We start from the raw sequence: 26,421 nt of genomic DNA on the forward strand, positions 1-26,421 counted from the left end.
CCTTTTTAATGCAATGGGTATTAGCAACACATTTGAAGAACTCGTGGCTGCAACACTGATTGCACAACGAGAAAGGCTCAATTCCACGGAGCAAGGTCGAACACTTCTTTGTCGATTAGGGTATCCACTCAGACCGGCACATTGTAACGACCAAACAGAACTTCTGCCAGCGAACATATGAGCCCAGATCTCTGTGTCCCCAATCTCTAAAAACATGAGCGAGAAATACCACAGACAACGGCGCCTTGCACGGGCCAGGACACTCGAACGCAGGTTCGGTAGAAATCCGGAGGTTTATTACACGGACGCGTGCAAACAGGATAGCAAAACTTTCACTGTGGTAGCCACAAACGCACAAACTACTATTTTCGCAACAGTCAGAACAGGGTCGGTGGCCACAGCAGAGGCTACTGCGGTGGCTCAGGCTATACGTGACGCTGAAAATAGAGCACGTTCTGCGTTAATACTAACTGACTCGCAGTCGGCATGTCGCCTTTTCATGGCAGGCACCCTGCCCAAACTCACCATCAAAATCCTAGGAAGAAATCTTACGGAACACCACGCTATTACGTGGTGTCCGGCGCACGCCGGAGTGAGGGGTAACGAGAGGGCGGACCACCTCGCTCGAGAATATAGCATCCGAGCGACGGAACGCACTCTCGTAGAATCCCCGATCACAGCAAAAGATATCTTAGAGGCACAGAGACGAGGAAGGCAACAATATAGCTTTCTAGACACATCCTTGGACTGAGCGCAAATGCGGGACTGGCGCCGACTACAAACCCGTACATACTCACACCTACTCCTACTACACCACATACACCCCACCCGGTATCCCAACACTTGCCCTTGGTGCGGAGGGCGGCCATCTCTTGACCATATCACATGGTCGTGCCAGAGTCGGCCACAAGAAATCCAATCACCCCTTATGGGGCAAAACTCCAACAGTAGGCAGTGGGAGGTGTGGCTAGCCAGCACGGTGTGGGAGGACCAATTGGCCCTTCTCGACCAAGCCCGGCGTGCCGCGATCGCCAGTGGGGCCCTGGACTGAGGGACCCACCCACTGGACCTGAATGTGATTTTTTGTTCTTTTTTTAAATAAAAGTTTTATACTACTATACACTGTCCTCGATACAGCGCGCACCGACTGTCGCTAGCGGCCATGTTGGCACGCCTTGGCGACAGGCCACTTTCAGAACAGTCTCTTGGAATGCCGACATGAACTGTTGCCGCACTGAAAGTCGGTCAAGGTTTTGTTGACCTTTTTACGTGGCAGTGGTCTATTAGAACGACTATAATGATGCCGTCCCTCCTTTTGTTTTCACGCCTTTCTTTTTGTACTCGCTCTTCTCTCCGTCTTTACTTCCCCTTTCCCTACCCCGAGTGCAGGGCATTAAACCGGACGCTTTAACTCTGGTTAACCTTGCCGCCTTTCTCTCGTTTGTATCTCTCTCTCTTTTGATATACTGAACTTTATGCCCGAAAAATATGATCTGGTGCTGTAAATTGGTGCTAAATTAGCCCGTGAAGGTATAAAGGTTGAGCCCGTGCCGAGGAACATCCACCCAATACATAACGAAGGTCGCAGAAGAGCGCGGGTTAGAACCATCCTTCGGCGAATAGATTCTTATGGGGAGATGCATTCTTCATCGACGCCGCCAAATATGGCAGCGAAGACAGGTTTGCAATCACGGTCGTTGACGCGCGCGGAACACTTATCAGCGCCGCATCAATCTACGCTAAACACGCGAACGAGGTGGAGGAAACCGCGATAGCCTTGGCTCTTCAAGCCGCAAAAGGCCCGGCGACCATGTTCTCCGACTCACGCACGGCGGGTCAGGGCTTTCTAGTCCGCTCTAGTTTGTAAACACGCAGCCGACATCGTCAACAGATTCTTTCGTATTACTACGCGAGAGGACATTGGAGGTCATATATACATTAGCGTGGTTCCCGGCGCACATGAACGATGTAACTAACCAAGCGGGTTGCAACCCTAACGAGCGGGCCAACTGCCTGGCGCGTGAATTCATGAACCGCGCCCGAGCTAACGGTCTGGCTCTCCCGCAGGATTGCCCGTGCAAAGATAATCTTACGACCTTTCATGAAATTACATCACATTACAGACACAGCAGGAGAAAATTCCCGCCCCCCAGCCTGAAACTGAACAGGGCTCAGGCTGTTACTTTCAGGCTTTTACAGACGAGATCCTACCTCACCCCGGGAGCGCTTAGTTGGATAAACCCGAACTTTCCGCAGTCGTGCTTCAAATGCGGTCACGCGTGCTGCTCCTTCGACCACATGCTCTGGCTGTGCCCGTACAACGCGGGCTCCGACTTTCATAACAAGTCCAAGTGGGATGCCTTGCTGAAGAGCTCGGATTTCACAAGCCAACTACAGGCCGTCCAGAGGGCCCGCGACGTCGCGGAGAGTCACCACCTCCCTGTACCGTCGTGGGCGGAGCCACCAATTTGATCAGGGAGCCTTCGGTCCCCCCAATCGAGTTCCTCAGGACACTCTAATAAAGTTGTTGTCACTGTCACTGCTGTAAACACAATGTGCAGCACATACTAGCGTTTTTGATATTCTAGAGGGAGTCTTGAGTTGCAAATAATTCAGCCAATGAACTACTAATTAAACTTCTACCTTAAAAAATAACGACTCCTCAATTATGATTTCGCTGTTTTCCTCATATCATTATACTCTCCATGGCCAAAAAACATATGTGCAAGTAGTTTTAATTTTCCTTCACGTGGAACGGTGTTTGAGCTTTTGTGGGGTTAACCGCAATACCTTCACTGTCCCAGCATTGAAATGAGGCTGCCTTTTTTTTAATTTCGAAGCACATTTTTATTCCTGCTAAGAGCGCATCATACAGCAGTGCCACAAAACACGCGGAGTAACAGCGCTGACTGAGCTATACACTTGACTTAAACTGTGACGACGATTATAAACATAACTGGCGCAATCAACATAGAATTTTATTAACCAAATTAATAAAACTAATAAGAACATTAGCACTTGGATGCTCATAAATGCCCAGAAACTTAGGAAAATATATTTTTGTACCTTTAACAAGAGCAAGAGAAAAACAACCTATAGACCCTTTGGCCCAAGAAGATATGCGAAAGAAACTTGATGGATATATAATTTTTTTCCTGACCGTGCGCCTGAAATAAATAGGAATAAAAGAAATCGTGCATCGTTGCTATTTATTTATTTATTTATTTATTTATTCATTCATTTATTTATTTATTTATTTATTTATTTATTTATTTATTTATTTATTTATTTATTTGTTTATTTATTTATTTATTTATTTTCTTTGAACATGTATTTCGACAGCAGCGGAGATCAACTGCAGTTCTTCAACTGATAAGATTTTTTTGTCTGCGAAACTCGCATGGGCTCGATGTGCAGCTGTGTGCTATGCCGTCCGGTGAATGGCAATTTCATTATGTGCGCATGCCTTATGCTATTTTAGGCTATTGTGTCCCTTTTTATCATTGCCACAGTACAAAAATAACCAATAAAAAAACAGAAATCCTGTGCATCAGAATGAAACATATGATGATTAGCCTAGAGTAAGCAGAGCTCATGCCAGCATGACCTGTTCCCGGCTCAGTGTTCGATGCCTTGTGCATCGGACATCCCAGCACGTTCCAACTTTCTTTCTCGCCTTCTACATTTTCCCCTACTTTACCTTTTCCTTACTGCACAGCTGAGATGTCCACAGTTAGTGAGATAGCCGCCTAGCTCATTTCTCTTTTTCATAAACAGCTACTATTATTATATACTGTACCTATGCACAGGTCGCACAACCATGGGTGTTATTTAGAATTAACAATTTTATCATGCTCGAGCTTCTTAGATTTATTGTTAATTCCTTAAAATTTCTGTGCTTAGCGCTGGTTTCAGTCACAAGAGAGATGCAGACTTATAATCAGGTGCCCTATTTTAATGCCGAACACGGCTCAGCTCCGTTCTTGTAACAGCATCGTGTAATGTTGCTTTTCTAAAACCTGCCCGCGCCCGTTTTTCAAACAGTGCATCTGGCGGACTGGGTGCCCTCACGCTTCCCTGTAGCCGCTTTTGTTGATTATTCAACTTCACAACAACGGTGAGAATGAATACTTGCTATCCAGGTGCCTTGATTGCATCTGCAACAATCGTTCTGAACCTATACATGGAGAATGGCTTCGCTTATCTGATTGCTATAGCGTAGCGTATTGTTTAACGCTTCAACTGCGACATATTATTAGAAAGTGCTTGGCTCAAGTGATTCTTGTTCCGCTGTGGAATATTTTCCTGAACAAACGCCTCAAGTTTTTTCATTATCATTATAACAAAAGCACCTACGCAGTTCAGTAATTTGGCTGAAGCGATCTCACCATCTAAAAATTCAGCTACAGAGAAAATAACCTTGTGCCTTTTTCCTTGGCTCACTAGCACATGCGGACTACTAGAGCAGCTTCATACGTGATTATATGGTTCGAACAGTCACGGTTAAAGCCTACTTAAGTATTCGATGAGGTCACTAGTTAAAAACATGTATGTAAGCATCAATTCTCCCGGTGTGTCCAAGAAGCAAGATTAATACCGATACCACACAGGCTGGACTGAGTTCAGATTTCTTCATTTCGATTGTCTCCTTTGCACAAGCTGCAGAAGGAAGTCAATCATGAACGAGAAACTGATTACCGCATCAGGCTTGATTGCGACCAACATTGATGCTATGACTGGAGTATAAGACACAACAGATACAGTCTTTGACTATGGGACCTCCTTATGTATACTACGCACATGTAATTATCTGTATTTTTACTAATAAATAATTTATGAAATTATGAAACGATGGATCGATGGAACTATGGAACAAATTTCCCACTTGAAAACAATTTTGCAGCATAATTATCAACTTTTGGGCTCCATGGTCGTTTCTTTAAGAACAAACATGATGGCCGACACGCGCATTCCTACTTCTTGGAGACTGCCGCTACGGAACATATGTGCGCCAAGCACAAGAGTGGCTGAGCCACTTGATGAGTTTCCCGTTGCCCAGGGCATATATGCGCTTATATCTCAGGATAGACCGAGGATGCCTGGCGTATGTGCTGCCACTGGCGACGAATGCGCAACAGGGGGGAATCCTGCCAGCTCAGCCATAACAACAATGAAAAAGCCACTGCAAGAAGCACCGCCAGTCCGCATTTGGCGGTTCGTTATTAAGCCCATTCTTGCGATTTGTCTTTGTATCCCGTTAGTCTGCCCCTCCCCGCCCTCCATCACAAACTACCCGCCCCTAGCTACTACAACTCAGCGATAAACGGATTGCGGAGACGATGCAGTCAGCATTCTGCTCGGACTACATGAAATATTGTTGTTGGTCCAAGTCCCACCGTCGTCGTTAGGTATACAGAACTCTGCGTAGCAAGTAACTGTATGCAGACCTGTGCAGCGCTTTAACCCATTAAGGACCAGCGTGACGATATGGTCACGTTAGTCTGCACAGTGGATTTCAATTAATTAAAATCAACAAAACGGCACCAAAATTGCCATTGACATGCTGATTGACAGATTAGAGTTTCCTTAATGGATACCAAGTGTCAGCAGCTACCAGTCTTTTTGTGGGAGCCCCTCGCAAATGCAGGAATAAGTATTGCTCTGCGAGCAGCGTTGCCATGCATCGCTCCAAGGGGTAAGTGTTTTTTTTTTTTACTACTTGTTTAAGCAATAGTCAGATATCCTTACCTCCGTATTGCTCTTTGAATATGTGACCTTCTATGAGCATTTGTGAAAGAATAATGTTTGATTTATCCATGAACGTGCGTGTTATCTTGCGCGTTGCCATATGGTCAAGCTAGGCCTTTAGGCTACCTAACTTTTTATGTTTTAACTGCATTCTCATCTCGTGCACGGCTGCTGGCGCGTTCGCACAGTGGTTATTTCTTATTTTATTGTCGGAATAGGTTGATGTTGGAAGAAATAGCGAAGCAGTCATAGAGGAACATGACGACGTGTCAGTGGTTTATATCGAGCCGCCAGAGGCTAGCACCTATTCGGATGAAAACTCGGCCGATGAAGGCTCAGGTGGGCTCATTGACATTCTAAGCAGGTGGTAGCTATTAGCCAGCGCTGAAACTGTTTTCTCTGACGGACGCCGCATTGGTGGATGCGCCTCGGACGATGACGACCCCGGCGAGCAAGGTGACAGAATATCAGAGGTTTCTTCTTCTGTAGTTGATGCGGCCATTCCGGCAAAATTATCCACTGCTTCTAAGTGGACGAAGGGTAATCTCCAGACAAGCCTTGGCATATTTCCCGACCCAAACTTTGCTGCTTACAGGGACTTTTCACTTGTTGAGTTCTTCGATCTTTTTGACAATGCCGTACTCGATAGGGCAAGTACTCATATGGTGAGAAGAAGCGAATCAAGGTGGCCCATCCGAACAGTGTTGCTAAGTACAAGATTTATAGGAGGTACGGACCAGATGTATGCAAATGCAGGCGCCTATAGGATTGCAATCCGTGGCAAAAAGTGGTGGTGGCCGATTTTCACTTCACTTTGCGATGTATCTATCAGCAACGCTTAGGCGCTAATTTGTAGCACAGAGTTTAACGTGAGGCAGGTGGAATTCCGCAGGCAAATTCCACAAAGCTACCTGATGCGATGGAACAATAAGCCTGGAGGACCTGGTCAACGCAGAATACCAAAGGCTGGTGATGCCCTGACTGGTACACGGTATGACCAAGAGGCCCACTTTGGTGCACCAATACCTAATGGCAAGAGGTGGAGGTGTGCATGAGATAATTGCAACCGCGCGGTGCACAAATATGACGTCCGCATGTGTATTCGATTATTTATATCATATCACACTAAATAAGTGCTCGACTATTCGCTATGTATGTTTTTTGTGATGTTTCATGGCTTGAAATAAATGTTTTTAACTTCGCGTATTTCGCTGTAGCGTAAGGGCCCAGTGTGACCATATGTTCACGGGCTATATTTCAAAAACTAATTAGGCAGGAGTAATAATTTCTTGCATGTGAATTATTAGTATAAATGTAAGTTAAGATATGACATTTATTTCAAGATAGCAAGAAAATAAAGAAACAGGTCCCTAATGGGTTAAAAGCGCTTTGTTGTAGTTCCGTTCAACAACAAAACAGTAATCGGATAAGGGAAAGCAGGAGGTGGCCCAACGTGCTCTCGGCTAAAATGAAACATAGTGGTTTCTCTTCACTGACTATATGAACTCAGCATATCTCACTGACAGCGTTTGGCCGCAGGCGAGCTGCTACTGAGAAGGTGAGCTTACCAGATAGCTCACATTTTGAGCCCAACACAGTGAATTTCTTACAGGCACATCGAAAGCTCTCTTCATTTGATCTAACTGAACGAATAATACCATTTCGCACTTGTATGGTTGGCGTATGCCTTTTGTCGTCATCATCATCATCATCACAGGACAACCTTTTTTTGTAGTAAACTGCAGAGTGAAGGCCTCTATAAGTGCTCTACAATTACTCCTGTGTTGGGCTAGCTGGTTCCAACGATTGCGCGTGAAAATTTCTTAATTCTACCACCCCGCCTAATTTCCTGCCGTCCTCGACTGATCTTCCCTTTCCTTGGCACCAATTCTTCAACTCTAGTGGTCCACCGGTTATCTGCCTTACGCATTACATCGCCTGTATGGCGTCTAATGTTTAAATTTGGCTTTGCGCTAGCACATTCGATTATAACAATATGTTTTTTTAATCATATTGTTACGTAGGGAGACACCGACGAAAAGCTATTTACAAGTATATTTACCAGGCAATACGCCGCAGTTGACCAAGAGGCAACAGCCCGCGCTAGCTTCCAATCGTCGTCTTCGTCTTCTTCCTGCTCGGCTCTTCGTCATTGGGAATACTACCCAATACATTGGGAATACATTGGAATACGTCGGCTTTTAGCGAATTCCAGGCGGCGGCACTCTTTTATAACTGCATCCACCGTCGCGACGTTGTTAAATAAGAGCAAGTTGAAGGCGTCATCGGCAATGCCTTTGAGGATGTGGGAGACCTTGTCGGACTCAGGCATGTGTGCGTCAACTTTGCGGCATAGAGCCAAGACGTCCTGAATGTACGTGACGTAGGGCTCCGTTGACGTCTGCACACGACCGGAAAGCGCCTTCTGCGCGGCAAGTTGGTGACCGTAGGGGTTGCCGAACAAGTCTCGAAGCTTTTGCTTAAGCGAATCCCAACTGGTCAGCTCATCTTCGTGCGTCCGATACCAAACTCGAGGTGTGCCACCGAGGTAAAAGACGACGTTGGCGAGCATGATAGTTGGGTCCAACCGGTTATTGCGGCTGACGTGTTCGTAAAGGCTAATCCATTCCTCGACGTCTTCCCCATCTTTTGCTGAGAATACGCCAGTATCACGGGGAGCGGAGAGGGTTATGTAGGTCGTCGAAGTGGCAGCAGGTGTCGGAGCCGGTGGAGTCGGGTTGGCGTCGCCGGGAGCCATGAAGGTAGGCTCGACGTACCGTCCACTGCGAAGCTCCGTGACAAGGTACAGGGAACGTCCCCCTCCACCAAATATGTTACGTAGGAAGACACCCACAAAAAGCTATTTACAAGTATATTTACAAGGCAATACGCCACAGTTGACCAAGAGGCAACAGCCCGCGCTAGCTTCCAATCGTCGTCTTCGTCTTCTTCCTGCTCGGCTCTTCGTCATTGGGAATACTACCCCGTAGCACTATATATTGTACAAGAAGGTATCGCACGTTGTTCTGTGCCCAATCTCCGTGCCTTCCGATGTGCGCATGGGTGCTCGCGAAAGCGCCCTATGTGCCAAAGGATTACTAAATGCGGTTGCTGACCCGAAAACTTGAAATCTCCCTTCAGGAGTCTGAGGCATAGTGGGAAAAGTGTGCCTATATAGAGTGCCTTCCACGTTCCCTCCCGCACCCCGTGCGGACCATGCACTAATGAGAGCCACTACGCTTGACGTTACCGCTTTCGAAGTGACGGTGCTCTGGCATCTATACTCCCAAGCGCACTCGCATTCCCTGTTGCGCTCTGCTCTTGAAAACAAGGGAGCCTATTCTCCGTGCAGAGAAGATCTGTGCCGCTAGTGCTGATGAGTTCGGCGTTCGCGCTGCTGGCATGGTTCGCTTTTGTCCCCATTGTGAACGCACAACGACCGAAGTAGCGGGAGCTCGTTCTGGTGCAAAAGAGTCGATCTTGGCTCTCAGCGGGACGAATTCGCTTTGTTCGCCCTATACGCTTTTTCCCTGCGCCTTTATATCGCCTAACGGGAGTGAGCTCTGTTCATGACAAGTAAGTCTGTCAGGGTACTCAGAATCTACTTTCTAAAGTGCTTCAGAGTCTCTTTTGTGGCAATGACAAGTGAAAAGGAATAGAGCCGTTGAAGTCATAAAGGTACTGCACTGACAGTTCTTTTTTTTGTGTGTGCTGTTGTGGCTTGCTAGCGTCGGGAAGTTTGCGCTGAGTGATCGGCCGATTTCGGCGCTTGAGTTGTCCGTCGGCGCTTCAAAGAGTAAATTACCATAAATAACAAAATACGCGAAGTCTAATTAAACCTAATTATGACTTAAGTCTAATGTAAGACATTCAGGAGTTTTAGTTGAGCGTTTACAATGCGCTTTTGGGTTTGAACGTTGGTCAAACTGGTGCATCGAATAATCTGTATACGGCTGCTCAGTGGGAACGCTACAAGGAGAAGAGCGATTATCATAAATGCGAAATCGAAGCAGTTCCTTGCAGTGCCTATGTGCGTGAAACCTGGGCGGAGTGGAGCGTAAGCGACGCACAGCTAGAACAGTCAATTTTAAAAGCATGCGCTTCGGGTAACAAGGCAGGCACAGAGATTATGAACGTGCCCGCACGTCTTGAATTCAGACCATAGTCACCCACAAAGCCAAACGACGGAGTGCTGAATTTCAATTTCCCGCATCGGCACCAAGCCGTGATCGCAGCGATGTTGTAGAATCTGATTGAGCCTGTATGTAATTCGAAACAATTGACTGCTCGGCCAGTTGGTGCAGTATATTGTATTATTGCGCGGAAATAAGGACGCGGAAAACGAAATGGAAAGTACAGGTGCTCACTTACAAATTATGTTCTTTCATAGATTCTAGACGGAAGCAGGGGCAGGCATGTGTTTAGCAAAAGCAAATACAAGGCATATTTAAAGTCTGAGCGTGCGCAGATTTTTAAAAAGTTAAAAACGGGCAATGGAAAAGCAAGGTTAACACCTTTTAAGATGAGTTATTTTCTGATGGTTCATCATTGCCACCGACGGGGCATTAACAAACGTGGTTGATTGCTGGCTGACCCGACCCGCCTCGATAATCTCCCTCGCCAGACTGCTACACGGATCGATGAGCAAGATCAATGCTACTACTGTCAGCAAATGTAGACATAGTCTGGTAAGAGAAAGAGACACGCCTTGGTCAAATGAGCAGTCACGTGCGTCAGCTGTCAACCACGTGCGTTAGCGTCCCGTCAGTAGCGCGGAGGAGTAAAGAAATAACTCTCTCTTAAGAACATGCACTCTTGGAAACATTCGAGCACACTGCGAGCTTTTTTGTTGGAGACCTCCGAAGTTATTAAATGCCGCTTTTAAAGGTATAAATAAATGCGCGGCCAATATTGGGATCGAACCTTTGTGTACTGGCACGGCCACCCAATGCTTTAACCATTAAGCCACCATCTCACTCGTGCGTCTCTCGTGCCAAAGTCGCCATTTGAAATGAGTGGCGCGTACGTTATGCGTCATGCGTGCGTTGCACATGATAGCTATACCGTTTACGCTAAGTTAAACTGCACTATGCCTTGCCTTTGGGTCAGCCCATACTTCTTTTTTGTGAATGAAGCGGATACCACAGAAAACCGTAAGGCGAGGCTATTCCGACGCCAGAGCACAGCCAAGACTTAGCCTCACAACGAAATATGAATTAGGACAAGCGTGAAATGCAATCTGTGAAAGGCTTGACGAACAAGCACTTGAAATTGTGGCTGGATTAGAGACCGTGCGTCAAGGCTGGCGAGAGAAAATAAGGCGCGCTGAATTCGGCATTGTAGCATCCATATTTAGAAGGGTTTGTTCTGCATGAGAATAAGCGCAATTAAATGTTCGTGCTCGCGCGCACGTGTGGTTGAAATGATCTCCACATTCTACAATATCAATTTATACCGTAAGAATCAGAGGCGTTAAGCGCATTTGTTGTACTTGTCTTGGTGAGTTATTTACGATACCATAGAAACAGACACACAAACAAAATGAAGCCAGCGAATTCATAAAATAAATTAAATAGTATGCTTACTTGATGAGCAAGAATAATGAAGAGGCCATAAACGAACGTGGATGAAAAGACAACATGCCGCAGTTGGTGGATGAATCCACATCTTCGACATGAATGCCTACTTTGTCATTAAGGTACTGCAACGACAACCTGTTTTCCCCTTTCTTGGGTACTTGTGTATGAGTACAAGATATAACCCTGGAAATGTCAGCCAGCGCCAATCATTACCATGGCAGTGGATGTGAAAGAACTTTCCCACCACAGGCGTCATGTAGTACACCTTGATTTAGAAGCAGGCAAATGGCCAACAAACACAAAGTAGGATGGCGTTTGCAGTGTGGGTACAAACGTAAGAGCTACAGGGTAAACGACAAGGTAAATGGACAAAAAAATAAAGAACTTGAAGGACGCTTAAGCTTCGCCTTTAAGAGTGGCACGCAATAGCTTTATCGGGTCCCATTGACGCCAACAGGGGATATTCTGCAAGTTGAAGCCTGATAGAAAACAATGGTGGGCCAATCCCGGCGGCTGTGTAGGGAAGAGCAGTGGCTCATACCTCCGTAAATCAGAGGTTACAAACTGTGTCTCCTCAACGGCTAATATCTCCGTTAGCAAGAAAAAAGGGATTTGTCTTTGAGTTTTTGCGTAACAAAATAATACTTTCTCGTATATTCAAATTATTGCCTCATATATTCAAATTACAGTCCGACGCTATGATGTCTGTTGGCTGTGCGTAACTCGGACATAACAAATTTTTGGGAGAATTTTATTGTTAGAAATTCAATTAGTTCAGTAATGCCTATGCGCCACGCGGAGGGCCTGCGTTGTTGCCGTTCGAGATGATTTTTCTGACGGCCAACACCCCCGATGGCGGCCGCGGACACCGGTTTTTCTGCGACACGGGGCCTTTAACGCTATCGCGTTAAAATTACACAGATTTCCCGCCCTGTGAAAATTGGTGTTACGGGAAGCATCTTCCAGGTACGTGTCTATCCAGGATTATTCCAGGATTGCAGAAAGCGATACCAGGTGGACCAACGTCACTTGCTCTAGGATTGTGCACGTGTGTAACGAAAGCAGAACGATGGTATCCACCTTGACAGTAATCGTATTGTGGTAAGGTCATTATTTTCCCGGCGGTCGTTCGATGCGAATTTCTACGTGCCAATTGCATGGTTCTACAGTGGCATGCAGCTGATCTTAGCAAGAAACAGAGAATGTGACGTGATCCGAGACTAAATCTCATAAAGTCATACGTGCCTAGGCCTATGTCGTGTGGCGTATGTTAAAACGAGGGTGGTATTCGGGATTCATCGAAGAAATGCTAACCTTCGCAGCTGGAATCTATCAAACTGTTCATTTCTTTCCTCGCCACGTGTAAGCCCATCTTGTTTGAGAATGGCAACTAAATTGCAACCCTCGCTCGTTAAACGGGATTCGAGTAACTGCGCCTGCTCTCAACTTTTCCACTTCGCATCTGTCGACTAAGAAGGGGGATTGAGGCGCAAGCAATGCGCATAAAGCCCCTGTTCAGATTATGACAAAGCAGACAAGCAAAACCCGAGGTCACCTAAGCCACTTCTTATGAGTTGTGAATGCGAAATCATAAATATCCAGTTGAACGCCGCTGAGCGGTCCTTCGAGTTTAGCGCTGCGACAATTCCCGCCCGAGCCAGCAAGCAGCAGCAGCCTACAGTGCCAACGCCGCATACTATCGAGGTTCTTGGCAAAAGCAGCAGCGGCCACCAAGGGTGGCAGAGAGCGAGAGAGTGCGTGCGTGATTGTGAAGAGCCCTTTACAGCCCTTGGGGAACAGCACCTTGGGGAACATAGAGAAGAAAGAAAAAAAGAGAAGAAAGAGAAGGTCGAGGCGATTGCAGAGCCCAGTACTTTTAGGTATTCCTGTGTGTGGACTGGTTAACCTCCCTGCCTTCTTCTTTTTCTCTTTCCTCCTCCCTGTGTGTGGAAGCCATGCGTTGCGTTCACAATTTACGCGACAGCCCCGGTTCCTCCAGGAACGTAAGAAGTTGCCGGAAGGCGGTGCCGTGGGGCCGGTCCGGAAACAGCAGCTGGGATGCCATGACCGCTGAAAGCAAGGACGGCCGTAATGTGCTGCATCTAAGCTTAGTGGGGGTGAGAGAGACAAGTCGGCCCGCACCGCGGCGTCGAGTCACCATATCTGCACCGTCGCTCCGTTTGAGGCGCGCTGGTGACGTGGCGTCGCGGCGACGCCCTCTCCCCTCACGCAACACCGTTTCGCTCGCTCTGCCCCGTCGAGACGCGCTCGCGACGTGACGTGGCATACAATGCAAATTTAGGTGCCGTTTCTCTGCTACAGATGCCGGCTTTTTCGCTCAATGGGACATTTGTTGCTTTCGCACCAATAACTATCCAGGAGGCTTCACTGTGAAGTATGCGTCACTGTGAAGGATGCGTCGCTGTGCTGGAGGCTTCTCTGCGCTGGAGGGTTTGAACGCTGTTCTGTGCAGAAGGCACCGCTATTCGCCGCTTCCCATAAAGTTGAAACAGGTCGCACCATTTCAAACACTCAGTTGGCTTTAGGACTCTGGCCACCTTTCCAAATATTGATCGCCTAATTCCTCAATTCTGAAGAACAAAATAGTGTGAAAATTGCATGCCACCATCGTACATAGCACCACTGTGTCCATGATGTACGCTCGAGAGGGTAAAATCAGTTTGATCGCCTAAATTACGTTCCTATATTCTTGAATTACAGAGTGGTGGCAAGATTTATTTCCTTGCGAGCTTCTGTAGCTTGACTTTACCAGGGGCACTTGATGACTGGACTTTCCAGCTATGATTCCTTTCTATGAAGCGATGAAAACTGTACGCCTGAAACATACGGATTCTAAAGAGGTTGAACTTGCAGAAAATTGACTCCTAAATAATACCGACTGTCGCTAATTACTGTTCCCTCAAAGGTAAAAATAACAGCAAACACTAATAATACATATCAGGCATCATTCAGCTCTGTAAATGTTGACTGTCACGTAGACGCCTGGTGCTCGTGGTAACAAGTCTAACCACTCACTTTTTATTATTATAGATGGTCAGCAACTGCAACGACGACATTGAGAATTGTGAATATAGCGCTGTCGAGCTGAAGCAGGAACTTCCAACAGCAGGCGCCGCATCTAAAGTACTACAAAGAAAAGCGTTTAAGAACAATGCGAAGCAGCAAACGAGAGAACATGAAAAAATTGACAGCATGCAATAGTCCTGGGGCCGTATAACGTAAAACTAGTCCAATGTGTTTTTATTCTAATCTCCTGACGTCAAATTTGCGTAACCGCCGACGCAAGCATCAGGCGGTCACCCACAGGGTTTTCTAAACAAACCAATCAAATGCTACCGTCGTTCATTGGAGGTCACTTTTTTTTGCTTGAAAAACGAATAATATTGCCTGCACTGAGCGGCTTGTCTTATCTAATGGCTCACAAGAGGCGAGGAGCATGCTCAAGTGGAGAGGAATTCGATGGGGCCGAGCCACTGCACTGAATATCGACAACCGGAGGAAGAGGGTAATGCCGGCGTCTGCGATTGGTACGCTTTCCCTTACCTAGCTTGCGGTTACTCGCCTGCAATCGTGGCCGCATGCAACGGAAGCTTAAGCTTGACGCTAAAACGAATCCTCGGTAAAGAAGAGTTGGCCGAACGAGGTCGTAAACATGCCGAAAGTTCTGGAAAACCTTACACGGCCACGCAAAAAGTTTTATTACACGCAAATAAACCCATGCTCTCCGGCAGGGGCGAGTAGCCAGTGCCAGGGCGATCGGTGGCAGCCATCTTTTATTCCTTTCGGAACGGCGTAGCCTGCGGCTATTCAGAAGAGAATTCACTTTTGTTCGGCATATTAATACTTCTTTAACGCGTACACGTCACTTTGACGCGGTAAGTTATTGCGGTTTTGTGACGTCGTGTGAGAGGCAGGTGAAGTGGGTGCAGCCCGAAAAGGTTTGACCAATTACCGAGGGCTAATGGCGAAAAGGCGTCAAATCAGAAATAACTATTTTTGTTTCGTTCAGTCAAATTATGCATAATCAGTGTGTACACGTCATACCAGACGGGGAGCTATCACGGTTTTCCTGACCTCGCGTGACAGACAGGTGAAGTGGGGGAGGTTCAAAAAAGATTTTCACCAATTGCGGTCGGCTTATTGCAAAATTGGAATAGTTTTACGTTATAGCGCTCCTGTAACACGTGAAGACGAAAGCCTGCTGGCACACTTGGTAATGCACCGTCTCGCATCGTCGCGTTGCTTCTTTCGCAGTTGGGCTTCTTCGGCTGGTTTTCGACGCTTAGCTGCAGCTTCACGCGCTCGTATAGCGGGGTCGGAGTCGTGCCACGACGTTTCTCTGACTTTACGTTGGATCCTCTCAGCAGGGGATTCCAACCTAGGCTGTTCTGTGTGTTGTATGGGTCATTTCAAAGAATGTATTATTGCATCCTCTCAGCAGGGGATTGAAACGTATGCTTTTCTGTGTGTCGTGTAAATGATTTCAATAAATTTACGCACTATTCGCTTCACTTTGCAGAGTCCTATGGTGGTACGAGCCATTTCTTACGGGATCTGAATTATTGAGGAGGTCACTTGTTTCTTTCGTGTGTTTTTTTTTTACCAATCGGCTACACGCCGTGTTTCTCTATGCTGTATGCGTGATTTCAATTAATCTATTCACTGTACGCTTCAAATAGATCAGTGCTTGTAGACTCTACCTTTCCAGAAGGATGAGACATTGCATTTTTTTTTGCTTGCTTAGCGGGATATGAGCCACTGCTGATGATGAAAGGTTTGGTACCATTGGACCGAACGATGCGCTATTACCAAGACCATCGGGGGCATGAGCCATTTAAGGCTTTCGCCTTATTACCCTTGGCACTGGCTCTCTGTAGCGCTCCTCCTAACAAGCAGCCGGGAAGGCTCTGGGCAACAAATTTGGTAGAACAAATGGCGGCATTTGTAGAAGCAGTCATTATTGAGGCAGTGTATCGAAAGCACGAAACAAAGAAAATGAGGGCAGAGCCGAAGCACATGGCAAGTGCGTCCTCATCTTCGGTATACCGTCTAAACAGCAGGAAAAGGACCTAATTAACGAAACGACCGGGTGCTTCATGCTTGCAAGGAGAAAGCATAGCGGCGAAAAAAGAAAGAAAACTGAGAATGCGTAGGACAAGTTGCGCTCCTCTTTCGCATGGAAAGCTTTTTGCGCCTTTCCACAAAGCCCGTCGCAGCCATTACGGTGAGGCAATGTAGGTGTACCCCTAAAAATACCAGACAGTACCAGCAGTTTACCAGACAGTAGCTCCCGCGTCGCTGATCTCGTTAAGGAAGAAATTCCTTTGCGCGCACCCATGCCCCTGAACGTAACATCGTACCTTATCGTCGGAGCACGCTGTTGTCGGTGGCTATTTGTGTTTGCGTTATGCACGGGAAGCTTAACTAACTAATGTGTCACGCAGAGGTTGCATTATGCAACGGCTGCGCTCATGCTTTTTCAAGCGGTAAAGGAAAGTTTTTGGCTGAATTTCCTTTTCCTTCCGTTATGCACGTTTTTATACAGGCTCCTCGCCATGAATTTAGATTTACGAAACATCTTTACGCAATTGCAATTCGTGACATTAATTTTTGAACCTGGCATAGCGCCTGGCTACGTGATTGATTTTATAATATTGTACAGCATTCGCAGGCCGTATTCTCGCGAAATGCCGTTACGTAAGAATTCCATAAATACGTACTACATGCTGCACTTGCTAAACATCTGCACCTAAAGAAAAGAAATAAAATATGTAATCAGAAACGATTCTTCATCATTGTCCATGTCTTGTGAATCATTTATTACAAGAATAGACGAATCAAATGTGTGCGAAAAGGGGCAACATTGGTCTGACGAGGAGGAAAAGACAGCGATGGAACGACGACATAAGATTGATGATTATGATGGTAAGACGAGAACGGTGTAACGTCGGTGGCATCACGACCATTGTATGATGACGATTTTGTGACGATGATACTATGATGATGATGGTGTGACGATGATGGCGCTGTGACAACGTGATGTCGGTGCTGGAGTGATGCCGATGGGAGGGCGACGTTAAACTCATTTCGGTGGTAATTCGAAAAGTACGGCGACTGCGGCATGGCGACGATGGTATGACAATGACTGCATGTCTACCATGGTGCATCGACATCGACATGAACACAAAAGGAAGACGAAAGTATATAATCACGACGTCGGTGGTGAGGGTAAAGGTAGGATGACAATGCGTTTGCGAAACTGCAATCGCTACGACAAAATAACGACAATTGAACGACCACGAAGGCATTACGGCAACATTGCAATAACGACGCGGTGAGGACAATGCCAGGACCACGATGTAATTAGGATAATATGACGACGACGCGTTTCGAAGACGGCTCACTAATGACGATATGACGACGCAGTGGCAGCAACACAGGGAAAATGGCACAAAGATGACGATGACTTGACAAAGAAAGAATGACCACAACGACATCACGGCAATGAAATTACGATGCCGGAATGTTGGGGTGGAAGCACTCGTCTGCGCTCACGCGCATCGCCTGCCGCAGCGGGCCGCCTTAATTAACAGTATATCCGGTGTTTGTTTGCAACGTGTCTGATGCTGGCTAATCCAACCTCTTTAATTCACACTGCATCGGGTGTTTCTTTGCAATGGGTCCGGCGGATATTCGACGTGCACTATCTTCGGTATCGGCCGAGATTTTCGAAGAGAGAATTGGGCCATCCTTGCGCGTGACCTTGCTCTGACTTTGGCTCCGACAAGGCAAAAAAATGCTTGGCATTTAAGGAGAGCTTTCGAAAAAAAATTGAGTGTATATTTGCAGTGGGGTCTATCTGAACAAAGCTAAAAGCAAGCTGCCGCATTTTCGACCTCATGAATGTCAGGTAGGTATGCTACACTTTCAGACAGCAGTATTTAGCATTATAAATAATTTATTTAGGCCGAGGTAGTCTTATGCGCTTGCACATTACACTTCATTCATTCCCGCGGTAATGATATGCCTGAAAATCTATACTGCTGTCATGAGGGAAGTCGTCGGGGCACTATTGAAGCTAGTCCCTTACCTCTTCCCCAGTGTAAGTAACCAAACGCAAGTCTCTCTTCTGGTTAACCACGGCTTGTTTTCCTTCTGAATTATCTCTGTATATAGGTACATTGAAAACGTGCATAGGGACGAATTTAAAGTTCTCATGACCAAACAACGTAATCGTATCTCCCGCAAGCGAAGAAAGAGGTACATTCTTCCTTTAAGACCTGTATAGTTTCTCGCAATTTAGGCTGTATGTCGTCATATGGTACACCTTTCTCTTGCACAAAACACAGTAATGTCGTTATTTTTGCTAACCAGGTAGATAAAATGAAGGTGACGCAATGTATTTCTAGCCAAAATCCTGTGCAGTAAAGGGCACAAAGGAAATGACCGAAATGCAAGGTCGCACAACTGTGCCCTAACATGGAAATGGGAACAGTGCTATATCTAACACTAAGCTACATTAAAAAGACGCACGCTAAATATCTTAAAAAGCAATACGACGAACGTTACAGAGATAGAGGCGGACAAGAACAATCCACAATTTCCAGTCTACCTGTTTTATGAAACTTCCTTTCTAGCAATGACTCCAATTCCCCTTTCGTTATCGTTCCGTGTGGTCTCCCTGATGCCACATGCTTTACATTGACACCGCGACGTGTCGGTCAGTGTTTGTACGGAGCCCAATCGTTGCAAAATCATTTATTTATCAATCTTAGTACTGTGGCCGTGCTTAATCCTTGCCAAAACTTCTTTCAAAGATTTTAGCTGCTTGCAACGCTCTAGTAGGAAAACAATTTCTTCTATAAGTATTCAGTACTGGCTGAAGAACCGCTTAGCTTTCTGTCCAGGTGCTATAACTAAGTTGCAGATCTGCAGATTTTCGGGAATAATAGAACAACAGTGGCAGCGGCTATGAGAGCACTTGAATTTCGCGACGTAGAATACAATAGGAAAGATGAAGCCCATATAAAATGAAGCATTTCTTTTCATTGATATGTACTCTTTTGCACCTAATTTGTTTAATGATATATTCTTCTAGCTCAGCGAAAACAGTGGGGCTCAGCAACAGCGCGAGAAATGTAGCCTAAGTGTACGCTAACCGAGTTTTGTGCAAGCCATGGCTAGGTTCACTCATTTGGAACGTAAAGCCTATCATTGTTAGGTTATTAATCATGGTTTTGTGTTAAACCTAGCCGACTCAGCGGAATGCGCTTCATTAAGCGATGCATTCACTTTGTCAGGTGCACCGCAATTTGTGAAGAAGCATGCAAATGAAGCTGCAATTTTTCAGCTCGTGTTTCTGGGGTGCCTATGATTCGCTGTGGAAGAGTTGTGAGAGCCCTGAGGTTTTTATTCACCGCTTCAAAATGTCAACATTCTCCTTCCTCAGTTTAAATTTACTATAACGTATCACCATTGTGGCTATGACGCCGGAAAATACATTGAAACGTGAGAAAGAGTAGAAAAAAATGTGAGTCAATACCACATGTAATGCCGCTGCACAATTTTGCCGAGGAATACAACGCATTCGATTTATCCCAAAGACAGTTACGTTCATTCTACCCTTAATTTAGTCTGTTTGCCGTGAGAAACTAGAACACGTACCAATTGGAGACGTTCGGAATTTTATGTGCAATGAATAAGAGGCGGCAGGAATCCAATTACGTGAAGCATCTATTCTTTTTTTTTTTTTTGATGAGATGTCAAGCGGCTTAGAGTGCCCTTGGGCTACTTATAACCAGAGAATACCAATAAACTCGAAATGGGTCCGCTCTCTGGCAACGGAGCGGCATTACTAGGTTCATTACATGCCGCTGAGAGACAAATTCCGAAGCTGCTGCCCCTTGTAAGCAAACTCTAATTAAATATGTAAGATCAGTAAGCAAACAAACTAGTAAAAGCTTTCGTACCACGAAGAAGCCCCATAGAATGCTGCACTAAATGTATTTAGTGGTAAAGGAAGGGGTTAAAGATAAACTCCCAAACTCCTTGTGGACAGAAAACGTATGTGACGTACTGCTCCCTCTCGGCTTAGCTAAAGAAAAGTTCATGGATAAGTGTCGGTGTTTTATTGCTTTCCCGGAAAATTTAGGCAATAGCGATAATTTGCATTGAATGAAGTCTTCCGCAAGTTAGTTAATACAGGTCCACAAGGCATCAGCTTCGATTCGGTTTCGACCATCTGAACTGTGTTGTCGTTTTTCTAAACCAACCGTGGTATCGTAGTGGCCAAGGCGCTGCGCTACCAAACCCCAGGGCGTGGAATCGCATTCTGGGCCCTATAACGTAAATATATTCTAATCTGTTTTTATTCCAATATCCTAACGTGAAATTTACGCAACCACCGACGCAAGCATCGGGTGGTAACCCGCAGCGTTGTTTGAAAAGCCCAATCAAAGGCGCTCTTTGTTTATAGCAGGTCACTTTTCTTTCTTTGAAAGCGAATAGCATTGTCTACATTGAGCAGATTGTTTTCATAGAATTGGCTGAAAAGAGGCGAGAAGCAAGCTCAAGCGGAGAGGGGTTCGATGAGGCCCTGCCAGCACAGTGAAAGTAAATACAGCCAGAACGGATCCTCAGCAAAAAGAGTTGGCAAAGTGTTGTCGTATACATGCCAAAAGGGCTCGATAACGTTATACTGCCACGGAAAAACGTTTATTATACGTAAATAAATCCATGCTCTCCGGCTGCTCCGAGTTGTTAGCGCCAGAGCGATCGTGGGGCAGCCATCTTCTATTCCTTTCGGAACGGGGCAGCCCCCGGCTATTCGGAAAAAAAAATCTGTTTTGTTCATATTAGTTCGTCTTTAACACGTAGACGTCACTTTCACGCGGGGAGCATTCGCGGTTTTGTGACGTCGCGTGACAGACAGGTGAAGTGGGCGCAACCCGAAAACATTTGATCAATGACAGAATATTATGGTCAAAAAAGCGTCGAAGCATAAGTAATTCTTTTTCTTTCGTTCGGTCTAATCACGCATAATCAGTATCTACACATCCTATCAGATGGGGCGTTCTCGCGGTTTTCGTGACGTCACGTTAGAAACAAGCGAAACGGAGGTGACCCGAAAATTTTTTGATCAATTATGGAGAACTGATTGCACAATTGGAATGGAAAAGTTTAGAGTGGCTTTACATTAGGTGCCCCTGGCCGCGGCAAACGCATTTCTATGGGAATGAAACTGAAAAACGACCGTCTACCGCGCATTGGATGAACGTTAAAAAATTCCAGGTGGTCAACATTATTTCAGAGTCCCTCATTCCTGCGTGCCTCATAATCGGATCATGTATTTATCACGTAAAACCCCCGCAGTTCATTTTTAATTTAATTTTTGCCTAACCATGTGACGCCGTCCCTGTGACCGGGGATAAGTCCCGCAATTTTGGGATCAGAAGCAAAACACTGTAAGCACTGAGCGAACACAGGAAGTGGTAAGCAAGCGTAATGATAAGAGTGATCGATGGGTTGTGCGTTTTGGTGGTGCTGGTGGAGGTTGGCGGCACTATGGACAGCGTTAGCCTGGTAGACCTGGCCGGCAGTGGCTCCGTCCGAGCGTCTCTTTCCGCGCCAAATATGTCACCATGTGTCAATCAATCCTGCCTCTCGCAGAAATGCGAGCATAATGCTCGACACTTCCCCGCGGACTATTTCTGGCAATACACCACCACCGAGACAGGTGTGTACGTGCGTACGTGTGCGTGCGTGTGTCTGTGTGTTTGTGTGTGTGTGTGTGTGTGTGTGTGTGTGTGTGTGTGTGTGTGTGTGTGTGTGTGTGTGTGTGCGCGTGTGTGTGTGTGTGTGTGCGCGCGCGAGCGCGCGCGTTTGTGGTTAGGGGGAATCAGGACGTACGAGTGCGACGTTCAAGCAATATATGCGCGGCTTAGCAATACCCGACTGGAAGCGAAAACACGAAGGCGCACTATAGGCATTCACCGCTCCTCTGCGTGTTATTTCATGCCGCGCAACAAAAAAAAAAATATTACAACTTGGCGCTCAATCTGGTAGTAAGCCTAATGCCCGGTCTGATGTATAACCTGTCAATGCGGGTCCATGCGTAGGCTGGCGTGCGAACATGAGTCCGTAACTCGAATGTCAATATCCTTAGAGTGCTCGACATAATTAAGTATAACTTGGATGTCTAGCTATCTTAAGGCATATCTAGAATCGATTCCCTTTTTATTTCATTCTGTCTTCTTCAGTAGACATCACTAACCCCGGAAAGTTTCCCCTTAACGAGAACCTCATCTGGCCCAAAGTACGAACTAGCCAAGGCATGCTAATCGTTTATTTCAGCAGTTTTTCCCTGAGAAACACACTACCATTTGTTTTAGGTGAATGACACTACTCTTATTTATTACAAAATTCACAAAGTTAATTTTGAAATATCCCATCCTTGCATAACCTTTAGTGCATGCACTGCATAATCTATGTATTTAGAATGTTATTGTTAAAGGGTATCGTTTATTGTGTTGCCTTTAAGAGGCCCCCACAAAGGAGTAAGGATACTTAAGAACTTGTACACGGTGATTTCAGAAGAGCTTGACGAAAGCAGAGTGTCTAAAAGAGGACTAACACGCCAGACATAACTAGCAAGAGCACGCCTCCAGGAAGGCGCGTCTTCCCCGAAGTCGACGGACTCTGTGTACCCCGATAAAGAACTGCTATATTACCAGAGGAAAAAAATAAAACAGTCACAGGATATGCGGACCCGGTTGCAGGAAGTCATCGCTTCTCCTTTCCATTACTAAATACTGCATGTGGGAAGGCGCGAGGGTACCAGATAAAGAAGAAGCAAAAACCGGTCACGCACTCTCATGCGATGCTTGGTAATGAAAGCAGGCAGGGACACGAGGCGCCAGAGCAACTGGTAAATAAGCAAGCATGGCGCCGACGAAGGCTGCAAGTCGATCCTGTTCGGGGACAAAGAGCACACGTCAGTGAGCAGTGCTACAGAATGCCTGCCGTGGTCAAACAATGAGGGAGGAACTCTTCTCTATATGCGAGTGATCTATGCTGGCACAGACACGGCTGTGCACTTAGGAGGTCAGAAAGGCCTGGTGTTCCAGTATGCCTTTCCTATAGTCGGGGTAGCTGCTCCACGTAGTAGCTCCTGACGCTTCCCCAATGCGACCAACCTATATCTAGTTTCTTTTGTCACTTGGTTCGAAGTGACAAACGAAATGCAGGCATTGCTAACATCGTCGGGGTGAAAAAACTCTGTCGAATGTAGCTGTAAGAAATCTTCGTAACTGACTTAGCACGGATATTAACTACCATGAGTAAAAATTTGTTGTAATTTGTAAACATGTTTCACCTGCTGTGCAGTGTAACTGTATCTTAACGCGCTTAAATGCTCTATGAGCTCCATACCGAATGGCAGGGCCCTGTGTCACGTAACTATTTCTTTTTTCAAGGTTGTTTCAAGGTTTCTTTTTCAAGGCTGTGCGTGAAGCTGTTCGACATTCTTGCCTTTTATAAGTTGAGAATAAGCTTATTCTTTCTTCGAAAGACGATTCCCGAAGTAACAGATAAAACGTGAGCAGCGCTTTCTTTATTTGCTGTTTCTATTATGTCGAAAAACCAGCTAGCCCGCATTTTACCATTTGAGAGTGCAGCTGGTACAATACAGTACTTGCTAACGCATGCCACCTTGATTAATATCGCTTCGTCACTGTCGGCAGAACTTATCTAGTCAGCAAATATATGTTCGAAACTCGGCCTAATAGAAAGCAAAATACAGCAGCGTGACATAGTCCTTCCTCACTCAGCAGTTGCTTAGGAGCGTTTTCATCTGGTATGGCGCCTTCTTTGGGTCATAGCCAATCTCAAGCGAATGACTATTATCATTGAGGGAAAATCGGGCTAAACAGCTCGGATTGTTTTCAAATTGGAACTTTGTTTTCTTCCCTCTCTAGTACAACTTGTACTAGCAGTGGGATTGTGCGTACTAATAATTTCTTGGTATTATCAATGTGATTGTGTGGTTCAGCCTTCACCGCAGTAATGGTCTTTCTCAAAGTCTCCCACCGACTTCCACCTCACGGATACTATGACACCGCCAAGCAAGGCTCAACACAGTACCATATTGAGTCGGTGTAAACGTACAGCTATCTGTACTACCCCTTGCAAACCAGTCTGGAAAAGGGAGACACGCTTCATTAGCCAACTTTAAATTTAAATAAATTACATTTCAGCTGTCTGTTACCATTCATACTTTGCGAAAGGTTTCCTCGGAAGCATAAGAAGCTCATACTGCATTCAGTTTAGCTTCTAAATTTGGTGGCCACACTCCTTTAGTTTCGCAGCTCATCTCTTATAGCACTATGGCTCTTTGGGGCTTTTATACACGGTTAGGCACGTTTTGCCTCAAAATTGCAGTCGTTATGATATTGCAGAAAAGTTTATTCTTCTCAGCGAGGTTCACTGTGGTTGCTAAGGAAGGCGTTCGCCACCGAAATCTGCAGCGCGTCCCTTGTCGTAATGTGCCACTTTGCCCTTCTGACTCAAGAAAATTTCACCTACACCGATTACTATGTACAGTAGTCATCACTATGAAAGGGAACACCCATATTTTCTTAAACTCCTGTAGGGGCTAAACTCACATGCCTTTCATTTATGTGTTCCATGAGACTAAAAGTTCAACAGGAGAACTTATTTTATGTATAAATTTCATAGATTTTAATCCATGCATCATAAGCTATCGTAACTTATAAAACAATTGACATCCACTGTGCCCTTTCATTCTGACGACATCTGTACGTGAGGTCTGCATAATTTTGCTTTCTGGGAAAAGAAATTGCTTGCGTATAACGTACAAACTGATAAGTATCATCTCAGTCTCCATAATGTTTTCGGCTAATATTTATTCAGTTTGGCCTTCGTACAGCAATTCTGACTTGTGACCTCATTTTTGTAATTTGTACAGACCGAATCCTATCTTCTTTTTTCACTTTTAGTATACGAATATGACTGCTAGTGCACTTGTGCTGTGCTGCCGTTTGCTGTGTTTGTTCCCACGTTTTGTGGCTCTACGTTCTAAGTTCGTTTTCCCTATATTTGTATGGGCAACAATGTACTTCAATTAAACGCAAATTTGTGGTGTTCGAAGCAAGTTGAAATACATAATTAGATCTTATTCCACAGATTCAAGAAGGTTACACAGGTAAAGAAGCCCGTGATTACATATATAATTGATCGTACAGAAACCGCACGATATCCGCAATGTGAAAAACTTACTGGCAGCAACATCTCGTTTCCGTTTTTTGTTAACGGAAACCTGTACGAACAAAAACCCCAATCAAGCTTACTCTTCGATCCCGTGTTCTATCAAAGTCGCGGAAATAATTTAGAAAGTGGCACTTCCGGCTCCCAGTGAAACCAATTTCGGCCCCGCCTCGAGGTGAACTTCTCTGAGCGGGTAGAGATCAATTTTGCTGTCACACCGGCAAGATTTTTCTTCCCACCTAAGTATCAGTCGCCCCGAGGCGATGTTAAATGGTTTTCCTGCGAGACCAACTTACTTTTCTTGCTGTTCTCTTCCGAGTGCCAGGTACAAAATAAGTGTCCAGATACTATAGCACGAAAATGAGAAACCTACTTTTGTTTATCTACCATTTTTTTAATGAAGAGGCGCAATAAATTGTGTTTTTGGAGCTCATAGCAAATCTTCTACCATGTTTTATACAGTATTTTTTTAAGCCTGTTGGCTTTATTTTAACGAATCGTCTGTGACCTATAACGCAATTCTATTCTGTGCGCTAAATCACTCCAAGAGGCGGAAATTACTTCGACTCGAATTTTACCTGCGCAATTTATTATTCCACAATCTTCACTGATGGACACTCAAGGCATCACGTTAGGGCACACACTGTAATTAACTTAGGAATCGCAGTCACTTAGTGCGCAAGGAATGTGCACTTCGATGGAATTCTGAAGCTGGCACCAGTATAAGTGTACGGGTGCCCAATCTGTGCAACTAAATCGATAGCAGTGTCGAAGTTCGTTGAAAGCTGAC

Source organism: Dermacentor albipictus, chromosome 5 (genome assembly GCF_038994185.2).
Source record: "Dermacentor albipictus isolate Rhodes 1998 colony chromosome 5, USDA_Dalb.pri_finalv2, whole genome shotgun sequence".
In the NCBI taxonomy this organism is placed as follows: Eukaryota; Metazoa; Arthropoda; class Arachnida; order Ixodida; family Ixodidae; genus Dermacentor; species Dermacentor albipictus.